Consider the following 17,433-nt stretch of genomic DNA (forward strand, 5'->3'; position numbering starts at 1 on the left):
TACTGTTTAAAATAATTTTTGGGGAACCTACATTGTGATCCACATTCAAAACTATTGCAATATTTGAAACATTTCACACATGTGCTTCACATTTTAAAATAACACATTTTTCACATGTGCACTATGTTGTAACATGTGAGATGTTGTTCACATGTGGTTCAAGAATTGCACATGTTGTCTACATGTGGATACAAATTGTCCACATGTGAGCACATGATGTCCACATGTGAGCACATGATGTCCACATGTGAGCACATGATGTCCACATGTGAGCACATGTGCATAACATGTGAAAAACATGTGAAATGCATGTGCTTTTTCTGTAAGGGATACCACAGCACTTTTTGTCAAACTGTATCACACAAATTTACCATTAAATGGGATATGTGGTTTTTTCTGTTGTTTTTGTGTGGTAAAACCATAGCGTTTGGACAGAACTAAATATGACAGGAATACCACAGTACTTTTTGTTGTACTGTATCACACGAATTTACCATTAGATGTCATATGTGTTTTTTCTGTTGTTTTTGTGTGATAAAACCATAGCGTTTGGACAGAGCTATATGACAGGAATACCACAGCACTTTTTGTTGTACTGTATCACACGAATTTACCATTAGATGCCATATGTGGTTTTTCTTGTTGTTTTTGTGTGGTAAAACCATAGCGTTAGGACAGAGCTAAATATGACAGGAATACCACACGATTACCAAAGCACTATTTGTTTTAGCCTACGCGAATTTACACATTAAATGTCATATGTGGTTTTTCTATTGTTTTCGTGTGGTAGTATTATTTAATTATCTGTCAGAAACTTTTATTCCTCAAATCATGGCTATATATTAAATATTGAAAAAAATTATGAAAAAAATATATAATTTTTCATTAGGGTCCGTCTGTTCAGTTATACAGTGATCAATTCAATTAAAAATAATACAACCATAATTAATTATCCAAAGGTTTTGTCCATTCAGTTAAATACGAACACCTGCCCCGTGGAGCAGCGCTTTCTCGCAAACGCGCACGTCCATTTTGCGACTGTTGCGTCATCACGTGATTTATTTCAAATACTGAGACGCTGTCAGGATTCTGTCAGAATCTTGTCTTGTTTTAATCTCTAGTTCTATTTTGACAGGATTCTGACAGTACCATGTTCTGTGTGGGAACACGTGGCCATGGTGTGTTGATATCAGGCCACGTGTTTTCCTTGTCTTGTCTCTTTTACCCCGCTCCCTTGTCATTCTCATTGGTTTGATTGTTTGATCCCTAGCACCTGTTCCCCTCTTGATTTACTCCCTTATTTAAAGCCCTTGTGTTTCTTGTCCTGTGCTCGTTCGTCTGTTTTACCTGCATGTAGTCAGGTGTAGTCTTGTTTAGTGTTTAAGACTGGTTTAGTGTTTTATGTCAAAGTGTTTAGTGTCAGAGTTTGTTGTTTCCTGTTTTTGCCCCCACGTGGGCTCTTGTTTTGTTAGTAAAAATTAAAGTGTTTTCTGTTCACCCCCCAACATCGTCTGCATTTGGTTTCTTCCGTCCTTCACCCTGACAGAACAAACGAGCCAAGATTGAAACCAGCGGACGATGGAGGTTTCAGCGGGGATTGACCCGTGTCTGAGGGTGGCCGTTTCACATACCCTCACAAGCCAGGAAGCCAGGGCAATGGAGGTCCTGTTGGCGGAGGCAAGGAGAGAGCCGGAGCAGCCAGCATAGCCTGTGCCAGCGCAGCCAGCAGAGCCGGTGCCAGCGCAGCCGCAGCCCGCGCAGTCGACCCAGCCCGCGCAGCCGACCCAGCCCGCGCCGCCCGCGCAGTCGACCCAGCCCGCGCAGTCGACCCAGCCCAGGTCCATGCAGTTGGGGCTGCGTCCACGTCCTGCTCCTCCATGGACTGTATTATCTTGTGTTCCCCTGGACTTATTTTGTTGTTTTTGTCTAGTTTAGAGTCCTGTTATTATCTGTTATGTTGTGTTTGTCTTGTGTGTCCCCTTGAGGGACGCCAGGTGGCGTCCCTTGGGGGAGGGGTACTGTCAGGATTCTGTCAGAATCTTGACTTGTTTTAATCTCTAGTTTTATTTTGACAGGATTCTGACAGTACCATGTTCTGTGTGGGAACACGTGGCCATGGTGTGTTGATATCAGGCCACGTGTTTTCCTTGTCTTGTCTCTTTTACCCCGCTCCCTTGTCATTCTCATTGGTTTGATTGTTTGATCCCTAGCACCTGTTCCCCTCTTGATTTACTCCCTTATTTAAAGCCCTTGTGTTTCTTGTCCTGTGCTCGTTCGTCTGTTTTACCTGCATGTAGTCAGGTGTAGTCTTGTTTAGTGTTTAAGACTGGTTTAGTGTTTAGTGTCAAAGTGTTTAGTGTCAAAGTGTTTAGTGTCAGAGTTTGTTGTTTCCTGTTTTTCCCCCCACGTGGGCTCTTGTTTTGTTAGTAAAAATTAAAGTGTTTTCTGTTCACCCCCCCAACATCGTCTGCATTTGGTTTCTTCCGTCCTTCACCCTGACAGACGCGCGTTCTGGATAACGGAATTTCTCTTCAGGGGAGAGGTTACTGTGGTAGATTCTGAGGTAAGTTTCCCTAAATTCTTGATTAATTTATTGAAATTAATTTACAGTGATGTTAATTCAATTGTTAGTATAATTTGATATGACTAATATATGGTAAAGTTTAGTGTTATTTGTTGATTTGGTGTAGCTCGAGCGCTGGCAGCTTGACCGTTTCACGGGCTCATGGCGGAGCCTGTATAACACTATGAGTAGTGATCTTAATTTTAATTCTTGTCTTCACCTGAAAAATACAGCTACAGTGCAGTATGAATTGTGATATCTTAGCACTTCTCATTTTTTTCTTTACAGGATGAAATGCTTCATTGTTTTTCTCACTTCATTAAGTCCCTTTGGATAAAAGTGTATGCAACTAAGTACGTTTTACTTAAATACTTTAAAAACTGTTATCCTGCAATGAAAGATATCACTACATTTAAGACTTTGGGACTTTATTTTAGTTGGGCATCAAGTAATTGGAACTAAAGATAAATCAAGGTTAAAATAAAAACATTCCTTTTAATATTAGTATAGATACTTTGATTAATTGTGATTTAAGTTTTGTTAAGACAACCATCATTTTTTTATTGTTAGCATTTTGATTATGTACTTTTTCACAGATGCTGTGACAAAAGCAACCAGGACACAGCATCTGCAATGACCGAGGGCATGAAGGGGGAAAGCAGAAGGACCAGATATTCACTAAAGAAACCGTTTCCTCTATTTTCTAATAAGTGATTTTACGGGGTTTGTTTAATAAAATCCACAGACGTTTTGCACTAATTCTTGCATTTTTCTTACATTAATTCACAGCCAGGGTAAAAGGTGAAATACCGCAGAAATATTAAAGTAATACCACAAGAATATTACAGGAATACTGCAAGAATATTATATAACAGAATCCTGTGGTAATTACAGCAGAAATATGAAAGTAATACCACACAATCCCACAAGAATACTGCAGGAATATTACATTAAAACAAAATGCTGTGGTAAATACTATAGAAATATGCGTCTGTAATATAATATTACAGACGATACAACAAAATAATGTGGTAAAGTGTCCCAAAAAACAACACAATACCTGTGGTAAATACTACAGAAATATGAAAGTAATAACACAAGAATATTGCAGGAATACCGCAAGAATATTATATAACAAAATCCTTTGGTAAATACTATAGAAATATGAAAGTAATACCATAATATTACAGACGGTACAACAAAATCCTGGGGTAAGGTGTCCCAAAAAAACATGATGTCACAAGGTGACGATCTTTTTAAGGGCGGAACCAAAGTTAAGGAAGTTTTGTTCCGCCCGGAAGGTTTCCCACCGGGCCGCATTCAAGGACGGACCTTCTCACTTCCTGGTTTCCAGGGAAACCTAATCGGGCTTTACGAGCCACAGGTGAGAAGAGTTAAGTAAGCGAAGTGTGATTGGAGGCTGTAGGAAAGGGAGATGAATAAATAGCTCTGCTGAAACACAAAGAGAGAAACGTCAGACACGAGAGGCGATCGACACGGGGAAAGCTCCTCTGCCTAAGGCAGCAAGAGGATCCGCACCTTTTGAAGAGCCCGTAGGCTCTGTTGATCCGGGCTGCGCTACGAGCGCGCGGAAAGAGGACAGGAGCCACGAGAGGCGAAAGAAAGGCAGGATGGGAAGAGAGAGAGTAAAAGAGCACCCCGAAGAGAGCTTTTGCTGGCTGGAATAGTGCGATTGTGAGGACATCGTGAACCTTAAAGGTTATGAGGAGAACGAACATATGACGGATTGAGACGAAGTGGAAAAGGGGATCTAAAACGGCATCGCTGTGAGTACTAGAGCAAGCTGAAAGTGACTGTTGTATTGACCTGGTTTATGTTAACTTCCTTCAGGAGAAGAAGGACGGCCCTACCCCTCATAGAGCGTGGTGGGTGAGCTGAGGGAATATTTACCGAAGCAGACACAATAACGAACAGCACTAGCTGGGCCGCATATTTCCATCGCCAATCCTGAACGAAGCGAAGTGAGAGAAGACGGGCGTCCTTTTTGTAAATTGGAGTGGTGGGTGAGTCTTTGTGCTGTGGAAACCTTTATTTTTGACGTGGTGCTGTCTATTGCTGTGGGTTGCTGTGTTTGGCTGTGTGTTTTGTCAGATTAACCCCCGCCTTCACACACTTCGTCAAGGGAAGACAAAGAGGCTGCTGGCGTAGTTAGTATAATACAGCATACGTTGTGAGCGTGCTTCGGGCCTCCTGAAATAGTACGGTGCTCAGAAACGATTCTTCCCCCTGTCTAGCCATTGGGTGGATGTGAAGAGTGGCGGTGAAGAGCTGAAGAAACAGCAGAGGTGTGAGTACGATTTGGGGCTATTATTGTTGATGTTTTCCATTGCATAAACATTGTTGTTGCAGAGAGAGAGGTGACGTAATCCCTTCGTCCCGTGGCCTCTACAAAGGGGCGCCCCTGTCCAGAGTTCGAACACCTGACGGTAACGAGGAAAGGGCAGCGCTCGGCCCGGTGAGACGCTGGGATTTTCCGCCCCTCTGCTACCATCTACTGGTTGTGAGAGTTCGCCCCCGACGCTACCTAGGAATTACTTACCCCAGCACACGTCGCGCCGATTGCTGTAAAGCCCGCCACTGTGTTTCTGTGTCCAAGTCGATACCTGGTACTTACGGTACGCTGAGTCCAGCTAAGAGGTGAGAGCCATCGTAAAGCAAGTTAACTGTGCTTGTGTCCAAGTCGATACCTGTGGAGAGAAGAGGAGAGAGAGTGATTATTCTGAGGAGAAACAGAGTGAAACCTGTACTTACGGTACGCTGAGTCCAGCTAAGAGGTGAGAGCCATTGTAAAGCAAATTAACTGTGCTTGTGTCCAAGTCGATACCTGTGGAGAGAAGAGGAGAGAGAGTGATTATTTAGAACAGAGTAAAACTTGTACTTACGGTACGCTGAGCCCAGCCAAGAGGTGAGAACCGTCCAAAGCAGAGTAACTGTGCTTTTGTGTCCAAGACGATGCCTGTGGAAAGAGAAGAAAGAGAGCGAGTGAACGACCTGACAAAGGAACTGCGTGAAACCCTGCCAGGGAGATAACGAGAGCCTGAAGAGGCCGTTATTTTAAGTTCCCCTTCCTCTCTCCCCTATTTATTTTATTTTAAGTAATTTAAATAAAGAGTGTTTTAATATTATGCTTACTGTGTGTCTGGTCATTGGGGTGGCTTTGGGAATCTCCTCGAGGTGGAGAAAGGGGCGTGACCTTATTAACATCTGGGTCCACCCCTACCTGTGACAATAATACCTGTGGTAAATACTATAGATATATAAAAAAATAATACCACAAGAATATTGCAGGAATACTGCAAGAATATTATATAACAGAATCCTGTGGTAATTTCCGCAGAAATATGAAAGTAATACCACACAATCCCACAAGAATATTAAATACTTTACAACAAAATTCTGTGGTAAATACTACAGAAATATGAAAGTAATACCACAAGATTACTGCAGGAATATAACAGACATTACAACAAAATCCTGTGGTAAAGTGTCCCAAAAAACAACACAATACCTGTGGTAAATACTACAGAAAAATGAAAGTAATAACACAAGAATATTACAGGAATACTACAGTAATCTTACATACTTGACAACAAAATCCTGTGGTAAATAAATTAATACCACATAATCCCTCAAGAAGACTGCAGGAATATTACAGACGTTACAACAAAATCCTGTGGTAAAGTGTCCCAAAAAACAACACAATACCACACAATTACCACATAAGTTTTGTGTGGTACCTGTGATGTTTTATCACATGATATACCACAGGATTATCACAGAACATTTTTGTAAGGGGTACTAAAAAATTAAGATAAGGATTTTTATTTTTCCATCCGTTTCCCCAACCTGATCTAACGAATGTCATTGTCACGGATCTCCACATTTTTTCTGTGGCCATAGCATTGACTTTCTTTTCCGTGTCATTATCACAGATTTACTCAACTGTTTTGCTCTATTTTCTTACCATTGTCTCTTTGGTAAATATCATTAAATCCTCAGTAGCCTACATAACTGAAGAATTGGACTAAGTGCCTTTTGTGGTTTGCCGAAGGTAAACCCGGACCAGTGTCGATTTTCCAGGCCTCTCTAATATTGAGCTTAATGAATGAATGTCTATAGGAGCAACTGAATAAATGAATGTAAGACCTATGTGTGACGAGTGGTTAAATTGGGCCGGAGCTCACCTAAGGTCCACAACACACCCTGCCGGAGCTCAGCTCCATCTCCTTCAGCAATAGGGTTTAAATTGGGCTGGCCAAATATTTGTAATGACATTCGGGTCGCGGTCGGTCGGGTCGTTTGAAATAAAGATGCCATTTAAACCTTTGTAATTTTGGACGGGATTAGTTTTACAGGGGGACCTCTGAGAAAATCAAGCTTCTCAGAGGTCCACTATGATTTTAATCCCGTCCGAATCTGCCATGTCTGTGTTTTTCTCTGCAACCTCTGTAAAAATTCCAGAGCAATTTACTTACTGTTTTTCGCCAAATTCAGAGGTCTTTTGATAACTGTAATCCCGCCCGGATGCAAATATCTGTGTCCGCTCACAATCTTTTGAAAAAGCGGTTCTTTTGGTGTTTTGGCCAACGCAATCTGCCGTATAGGTCCCATTCATTCAGATATTGATGTTTTTTTCCATTTGGCAGAATAAAATAGTTAAATCAAGACGAGCTGAATATCATGCACTGTTAAGACTTAACACTGTAATATCAGTAACGTTATAAGGTATGAACTCAACCTTATTTTGTTTCACTCTGGAATGGAAATGTTAATTAATAAAGATAATAAATTGTTATTAATCATTATTTCTTAATTTCTTTGGTTTTTTTATAAGCAGCCAGTTATATAAAACACGTAGGCTACATTATATGATTTGTATAAGTTATTTTGATTTGTTAAAATTAAATTAATAAATGACATGTTCTGTAGGCTAATAATTTTACATTTAAAGCAAAATATCAAACATTAGGCTGCAAACATGCATATCCAGAGCATGTGATCTTCTGCAATGCCAAAACGCATGAAACAGATGCTCCTATCTCAGGAATAGCATAAGAATTTTTATCCCATCCGAATCGGCCAAAATCACAGACGTCTTTTTTGGGGTCCAAGTTGCGGTCGGGTGCCGGTTGTTTATACATTGACCCGCGCATCACTGGTACGCAGCCCCGCGTCTCACTCAGATCCTCAAGAAATTCTCACAGGATGACATTAGACATTGCAGAGATGAGAGATAGAGAGGTAAGAGTGGTGAACACGTCGAGAAAACTTAATAGAAGTCTAGAAACAATCTCATTACAATATGTTAAAAGATAAAACTGAACTTATTGTATAGTTTAATAAAATAATGTATTTTAAATACAAATCAATTACAACCTAACTATAGTAATTGTTTAACTAACTGCTGACCTCTATGGCTAATTTATACACACATGTGATTTAGTAGACAAATCTTTCTGACGTGACGTGTAAGTCAAATGGATATTTACCACAACATTTATCACATTAAATCTACAGTTTGTGTTTGTTTTAGATTCATTTGAAGTCACCACTATGGTGATTAGTGTTCCCTTTAGTTAGGCTTTTGTCCCTTGACCTTCCAGAACTGACTCTGCTCTTTTAACATTGCAACAGCTTGGTTGTTTTCATGTTATACTGTCTAGCATTTAAATATGAAATGATAAAATAAGAATAAAGAACTGAAATGTATAAGAGTGACATTATGCTGATCTAATAAGACACTGTATTGAATAAGATTGCTGTAAATGTGTCAACTGTGGTTTTTGCTTCAGAGACATCAACACTTTGGATACAAATCTCAACAATGTTGAGAGTAAATTTTAAGAAAGAGTTTTTCACAATCTTGGTACCAGCATGCATTGCGGCATGAAGCTTTGTTGTTGATTGTCACCATTGTTGCGTTTCATAGGCTACGGTTCTGTAAATCTATGGACAGTGTTCTATAAATCTACAGAATGTTCAGTTTTTGAATAAATTTAAATGTCTGTAAACATAACGGAAAAAGTTCCGGTAATTTTCTGCCAGAACATTATCCGTTTTTTTACGATTACTTTTTTAGAGTGTACCTTCTTTCAAAGTTTGATCAATTGTGCATAATAACATGTGCAACAAATGCATATAGGGTGTCAGACTCATAGATTAGCATAATTTAAAGATCAGGTTTTAAAGTTTGGATCAACCTCTGGCACAGCTTTAAAGCTGAAACTTGTAAGTGAATTGTAAAGTATTTATCTTTGTTTGAATACCTACTCAACCTTACCTTACACACAGGACAGGACTTACCAGGGTGGAGGCCCCTGGGCTTGAATACATTTTGGGCCCTACACTCTCAGAACAAAAGGTACAAAAGCTGTCACTGGGACGGTACCCTTTAAATGGGTCCTAATATTTACCATTTAGGTACAGATATAGGTACATTTGTACCCATTATATGCACTCTTTAGGTGCAAGGTGTACTATTTGAAAGGGTACCACCCCAGTGACAGCTTGTGTAAATTATCTTCTGAGAGTGCACATACAGTAAACAACCTAAAATAAAAAATATATCATAGAACTATATTTTAGGGAAGTTTCCCGACAGGGTTAAGATTAATCCAGCACTAGACCTATTGCTAGGTTATATTAGGACGTTCAAGTAGTTTTTACAAACAAACCTTACAAAAAACATTACTAGTGTGCGTCTTGAGACAAAACAATGGCAATGATATATGTTAAGATATATCAGTGCAAGATGTGTTTAAGTTAAGACAGATCAAACATGCATTTTAGTCTTGGACTAGGATAAAACCTGATTAGGAAGCTGTCCCTATATCTCTACACTCGTTCACTTCTCCACAGAAACTGTTTGGTTACAGTGTCGTGTGAGCTGCAGACTGCGAGCAGATTGGATTTCATTTGGCGCTACGCAGACCGCTTGGTGATCTCAAAGTACCGCGAGAGCGATTAGAAAGCAGACTTCAACGTGTGATTTCTTGAATCGCTCTTGCGGTACTCTGATGTAATTCTTCTGGCTGAACCACATGAATACACCCCTCTGCTTTTCAGTCACTTTTGCGGCGTGATAATTTGATTTCATATGATGATCGAATCGCGCAGTGCCGCATGAAGTCAAATGCACCAAATACCCGACTGTATATGAGGTTCAACCCGCCAAAGTAGCAAGTTGAGCATGCGAATGGTGAGTGACTCAGATGTCAATTTATGAATGAAAGTGTCAAAGGTTTGTCACACACTGTTAAGTATCCTCACGCTTTTTTAAACAAGACCATTCACGCTTTTAGTTACAAGACCATAGCCTACTCTAGTAATTTTTTTCATACTGAGCGCTTCATTTTCGCGTTGCTCTTTCTTGTTATATGTAAAGCTCATTCATGACTCCCATTTCGCGTATTCGCTATTATATGCATCTATGGGTTTCAAAAGCAGTGCGTCATATTCAGTGTTGGGCAAGTTACTTCCAAAGTGTAATACATTATATATTACAAATTACTGTAATTTGAAAGTAATTAGTTACATTACAATATTACTGACTCTGAACTGTAATGAGTTACACTACTTTTGCGTTACTTTTGAGTTACTTTCATCAAAATAACAGAAGTATGACGTGGCATTATAAAATGTTAAAATGTAGTTTATTGATGCTTATAAATCTAGAAGTTATGTGTTGGCCCTCGAGCTTTGAATAGGCACAGTGAAGACTTATGGCAAAAAACAGTAACAATGACTGTCAGAGTCATAAACATGGACAAATGATCTGGTAAAAGTCTGGTAAATGATGGCACACATACCAAACACAATAAAGCTAGAGCCCACTATAATGCAACCTATAGACTAATAACATGGCAAGACACGCAACCTCTTTTCATTTCTATTCTTTAATTCACTTTTAATTCAGATTCACAGCACAAACCTGGCATGCACTGGGTTGACCCAACTTATCAAAAAGTGCTATTGGAGGATCAGGCCTCAAGGCATACAGCTAATTTCAGTACAATATAAGGATTACATGTAGGTTAACATATAATTGCTTAATAAAACACAGACAAACAGAGGAACACTGCTTTTTGCCAAACAATGAATATAGGCTCCCATACAAAGGCTGGTAAAAACTTTAACCAGTGATGTTTAAATGTACTATTTAAATAACCATGTTTAAGTCTACATTAATGTTATGTTGTAGTTTAGGTTGCTGTTTGTAATAAAACTGTAGATAGCATAGGAATAGCCTAGCAATCTATTATGTATATGGACTGTAACCATAGCAACGTTAGCTTACCTTGTCATTGCTGGTGTGGTGAAATGGATTTTACTGGCAAGATTTCTAAAAGTCTCTTTACTTCTGAGGTTCTAGCAGCACAGGAGACCGATAGAAACTTTCTGTTGCTTTTACTTAGTGCTCTCATTCGCAGAATTTTGCGTATGCGGCGCTACCGGACCTGATTGCGACCACTTTAGTCAATGCTTATACAGCCGCGGACTTCCCAGATTCGGCTCTTTAAGAAACGCGTCAAATACAAAATTAAAGTAAGAATGAACATGCTGCATACAGCACCTGGAAACAGACATACGCTGCGTCCCAAACCGCCTACTTCAATACTATATAGTAGGCAAAGAGTACGAGAAGTAGTGCTTTTCGCCTACTATATAGTATGGAAGTATGCTGTTTGGGACGCAGACATTACTATTTTACCCGCAGCTTTTTCCTGTGTGGATGCTGGTCGCGCGCATTAGTCAAAAATAAAAACAATAAAATAACACGTCTATTTTTGAAATGCATTGTTGTAACGCGCTCGTTACTAAGACTGTAACGAGTAAAATATTACCAAAATGTTATTAGTAATGCGTTATATTACTGCGTTACAGCAAAAACTAATATATTACTGTAATATATTATATTTTGTAATGCGTTACTCCCAACACTGGTCATATTCAGCACCAAGATTAAATGCAGCACCAACAATTCCGCACCAACCAATAGGCTGTAAAATAAAAAATTAAAACGACTGAACAAATCAAACGAACGCAAGCAAGCAAGCACGGAGGCCCCTATTGGCCGGGGCCCCTGGGCTCAAGCCCAATGGTAAGTCCGGCCATGCTTACACATTAATACTGGAAAAAGAGCCCCTTAAGTGTAAAACACATTAAGTAATTTTACGGCGTGATTTTGAATGATGACTATTTACAATATAAGGGCTCACCCTCCCTACAAAAGCCAATTTAACCACTGTGTGTGACCACTTTTAAGGTAAATGTGTTGGCGTCCAGAGCAAAAGCTCAGAAAATCCTGCAAGGTCAGATGACTCATAGAAGCCTATGTTTTGTATTGTTTTATATATGTGTTGTGATGACGCAAAGACGTGACGCCCAAGGTCGGGCAAAGGAGAGCGAGACCACGTTTTGGCAACGTGTGAGCGTCCAGAGCTCATAAAATCCTGTAAGGTCAGGTGACTTTAGAGAAGTCTATGTTTTGTATTGTTTTATGTATGTGTTGTGATCACGCAGAGACGTGAGGCCCAAGGTGAAAAAAAGGAGGGAGAGAGAGAGAGAGAGAGATCTGTTTATGTGAGCCTTAATTCTGAGCTTGCTTTTTAATTTTATTGTATCTCATTTTTTCATTCTTATTATCAGAATAAATGGAGCAGCAATGAATGATACTGGTTTAAAATATGAAGGAAGGAAAATTTATGAAGTAGAGAAAGAGTGGCCATAAATTATCTGGCAAGTTAAGTTACCTGTAAGTGCTGTGAGAATACTTGTCATGAATATGAATAAGATTATATATACCGTACGTTTATGATATACATCATAACTTGTCATGACAACTTGACATTACCAAGACAACATAACTTGACATTGAAGATTAATTTTCAAACTTAAGAAACTACCTAGCTTAATGGGTTTTGACATTGGCTGTCATGAGGCCATTATACTGTAATTGTTTCTAAATATTTTTTGAACACTTTTTTTTACCAGTGATACAAATTAAATGTGTAATTAAAATGTCATTAAGTGTTAATACTCTCTCTAATAGTTTTATAACCATGTCATGATTATTTTCCATTTCAAAAAGTTTTTTTAAGTTTCCTGTAGGTCTTAGTGAAATAAAATCATCATCCATTAGTAATAATAAGAATAATTAAAATTGATAAAATTACATTTTATTGCATTTGGAGACCAATTCACCTAAAATGAAATAAAAACAGTTTACGGTTAGTCAGGCCATGCAGCGTTTGGTCCGTATGGCTGCAAAAACAGTTAATTACATAAAATTTTTAAATAAATTAAATACATTTTTCGTTAGTATTTTCTTCTATGCCAGAAAATTCCAGAACCCTCTGTGTTAAGAAGAACAAGTTCTGTTGTTGTCAGTTTTTCTATGTCCACATACATAAAGTTAAGTATAGTCTTTTGATTTGTCTGTTGCATTTTGTTAAGGTATTTAAAATTATTTGACAGAATATTAACATTTAATGACATTTTAATCTGGTAAAAAGTGGAAAAATATTCATGATACAGTTATAATGGCCTCATAACAGCTAATGTCAAACGCCAACCACATTAACACAATATTAACCCATAAAGCTAGGTAGTTTTTTCAGTTTGATAATTAATCTGCTATGTCAAGTTATGATGTATTGGTTTATGTCAAGTTGTAATAACAAAGACATCTTAAACAATGTCTTGTTTGCTTGAAAAATGACAGAATTGAGCGAATGAAACTTATTGGCAGTTGTCATAAACTTGCATAAAATCTACTTCATGTTCGTGACGCATGTCATGTCATGAATATGAAGGTGTCATGTCAGTCTTATGCACAGAGTAAGCAGGCCATGCACACCCAACACTATCTAAGGCTGGATTTACTCTGCAAATCTTGACGCCCAATATCCGATTTGTTGCCCTTATCCGATTTTTTGGACAACCCACTTACATAATCTTTTAAAAGCGACTCAGATCCAATATCTGCATTTACACTAAACACTTGGCTAAACAATTTAAGGTAGACATACTGACCCAGAACAGCTTAAACCTAATAAAATGTTGCTATATGCAATAGACACACACAAAAAAAGATTATACAAGATTATAGCTTTATTTCTGTAACAAAACATAAAACTTTAAAGCGACACCAAAGAGTTTTTTTTACCTTAAAATAACGTTTCCAAAAAAGTTTAACTCTTTCACCGCCAGCGTTTTTAAAAAAAGTTGCCAGCCAGCGACAGCGTTTTTCATGATTTTCACCAAAGTTTAATGCCTTCCAGAAAATGTTCTTCTTTAAATATATAAACATACAATATACCAAATGAAAGAACAGACCCTCTGCTTTCAAACAAAAAAAAACCTGTTTCTTCCTACCTTTAGTGGTTCTTTTGCAATCAGCTTTTGAATATGGGTAGGTTTTTGCAAAAACACCATATTTTGAGCAAAAAGAAGATATAATTCCATTTTTATGACGGACTTTTCGTAGGGATCCCATTCAGAGCGATCTTTAAAACAGACACGGACATGCAGCAGCTTGCCATAGGGCAATACTTCCGGTTTTAAAAAGTTGTGGATAATAGCGGTATTGCGGAAAGACGGAAAATCTTGTCATTGGCGGGGAAGCGTTTTCTCTTAATAGACAAGATATCTCGTCAATGGCGGGGAAAGAGTTAAGTGGTTCATCCACTCAAAACAGGGTGAATGGCACTTTCACATTCGCTTTGCAGCCCTCTATCGGCCAAAACCGCACTAAAGAAGTTTCCAACCGTCGGGTAGTGGTCCTGTAGTTTGAGTGAAAACTACAAAAACTTGCTTTACGGCAGACCTACAATCCAATCAGAGCCAGCTATGCTGCAGTATTTACGACAGTGCTAATGAACAATTACGCTTCTAACCTGTAGGGGGAGCACAGAGCATTAAGTCTTTAGTGTTGCTTTAACATTACTCCAAAAGTGGAGCCGTCATCCTCCCTTGTGTTGCTAAAAAGAGTCATGTGATCGTGGGTGGTGTCCACCTTAGTGATGGGAGAAACAAACCTTCTTGAAGCTTCGAAACAACCGAACCAATTGCTTCAGAATGATTCACTATTTTGCAACGTTCAAAACACCATACAAGCTGGCGAAACCTGCTGGTCAAAATGTGTAAAGGAAAAGATAGACGGTGGGCAGAGGGTCGATATCTGCTTTGCTTTTTCAAATGGATGATCCCCATGGAGGGAGAACCTGAATTGTGAAGTTGGGACGGTTGTTTTATTAACAAAATGAAAAGTGTTGCCACTCCCATTTATTGCACATTATCCCCCGAAATGATCAAATTTCCCAGTAAATATGCAGGCAAACGTGGTTGCCTACTACATAAGTCGGACCAATAGGGCAGCAAGATACTCTGAGCCTGTGTTTTTAATGCCATTGCCTCCCCCATCCTCTACCACTAAAAAGTGCAAAACAGAAATCAAATGTGTGAAATCATAACAGTGTATTTATTAAAGATTTTAAAGAAATGAAAGGACATGACAAAAGATGGTTACATAAAATAAAAACCGTAAGAATGGGCAACATTACCTCTACATTCACATTTTGTGTCATACTGAATATATATAGCATTAGTGACTAAAATGAGTTAAGTTCAATCTTTCCTGGGCACGAAACGTGGCAGTGTGTTGACACGCGTCACTAACACTGACACTTTTCCACGCACGCTATTGGATGAAGGCAACGAATACGTCATGAACGTCAAACCCCACACAAAGCTGCTTGATCTATTTGCCGGGGATATAACCAGGAGAAAGTTACAGATATTACAGTAATTTGCAGCAAAGTATGTAAGTGACAACAATTTTTATTTGCTTTGTTAAAAAGAGTAGCGGTTACATATTAAAAAACATCACCAGAGATCATCTGAAAACACGAATTCTCTCCTCAGCCCACCGTCTTAAGAGATCTAGGCCCAAACATGATAGGCCCAAACCTTAAAGCTCTACTGTGTACTTTATTGAGTTAATTCTTAACAAAAACCCATGTTTTCTTTCAAAAGTATGTGCTCATTCATGTGTAATTACTTCCCACCCACTAATCAAAGTATTCTCGTAAGTGTAGAATCTGCTATTTAAAATGCATACCGTCGAAGCGCTCTCTGGCCGAATCCATGTTGTACCTCCATCTTTGAAATACATTCGCCGACGAGGGACATTCCTGAAATTCAAGCTCCGCCTTTCGCGCTTTCACTCTACACTCACGCTGGCTTATAGCTGAAGCCTCCGGAGGTTGCATGTGTAGGCGGTATACGTCATCAAGACAGTCTTATTTCAGAATATTAACAATTATAAAGCTGACAATTATTCTTAGTTAATTGTAAATTGATGTAATATGCTTATGACTTGCGAATGTAATGCTCAGTTGATTTAAATAAACCAGGCTTGATGACGTTCCAGCCTGTGACCTGCGTAGCTGAATCCTTCGGCTGCGACAGCTGCAAACCGTGATGAACCTGCGATCTAATGCTTTGATTTGAAAGCCTGTTGAAGACATATTCTCGAGGACATTAAAACAAGTCGCCAAGGAAGCGAAACGGGGATTTTAAACGACAACGCAACAGGAAAAACATCAAGACCAAAGTCAATATTGGAGTTAGTTTTCCAAGATGGGGCTCAAGGGAGACAGAAGTTTAACTTTATATCTTCTCCACAGGTAATTCCGCATATTCGTTTACATCGATACAGTCCATGTTGTAAACTTGAAGTTTTATAGTTCCTTGGCTAACTTTAGCATGATTATGCATAACACTTGTTAGTGTAAACATGCATGTGGTTTAATGTGTTTGAACACCCACACGTCTCTCCGCCCATTTATGTAATCTGAGGTACTGAGAATTTTTTTTTCATCTTTTCTGACCTCTAGCACAAACACACGGTGACAACCATATTTTTACTAGGCTTTCATTGATAAAAGCATCTGATCTGCGCGTCTTTTGTTTCATTTTACAAGCGTTTGAAAGTTGCGCGATCTTTTTTCACCAATATGAGAGAAAGCTCTTACATATACACGGACATGTAACATGTTTACTTAAAACATAAGCATTGTACTCTGACATAATGTCTGACATAATACTCTGATAAAAGCGTCTGATCTGCGCGTCTTTCATTTCATTCAAGCTTGTGAAAGTTGCGCGATCTTTTTTCACCAATATGAGAGAAAGCTCTTACATATACACGGACATGTAACGTTTACTTAAAACATAAGCATAATACTCTGATAAAAGCATCTGATCTGCGCGTCTTTCATTTCATTTTACAAGCTTGTGAAAGTTGCGCGATCTTTTTTCACCAATATGAGAGAAAGCTCTTACATATACACGGACATGTAACGTTTACTTAAAACATAAGAATTGTACTTTGACATAATATTAGTTCGCGTCCATTTAAACCCGTCATGGTTGCTTTTTATATGTGATTTTAAGCGGACATATCATGACAATAAGACTTTTTTCATGTTAAACATAAATCTGTGTGCTTTGATGGATCACAGGCAAAGGACATTGCAAATTGTTCATTTTTTTCTCATTGCTTTTGCTTTGTAGCTACTGGAAGCCATGTTAACCTTGGCATGACACAGGCCGGGCCACCATACGAGTTAAAACGCGTTCCGAATGGGGGGGGGGGGCTAGAAAGTAATATTCAGTTGCTTGTCATATAGACTTTCACCGCTAGATGGGAGTAGATCTTACACAGTGGAGCTTTAATGTAAGGTTACTGGGGTCACGCCGTGTACATTCTGCCGCGTTTAGGCTATGTGTACTTTTAAAACATTAGGCTACTTAAAGCAATAAAATAGCGTTGTGACTTTTGAAAA

The sequence above is a fragment of the Paramisgurnus dabryanus genome, chromosome 2 (genome assembly GCF_030506205.2).
Source record: "Paramisgurnus dabryanus chromosome 2, PD_genome_1.1, whole genome shotgun sequence".
NCBI classification, from domain to species: Eukaryota; Metazoa; Chordata; class Actinopteri; order Cypriniformes; family Cobitidae; genus Paramisgurnus; species Paramisgurnus dabryanus.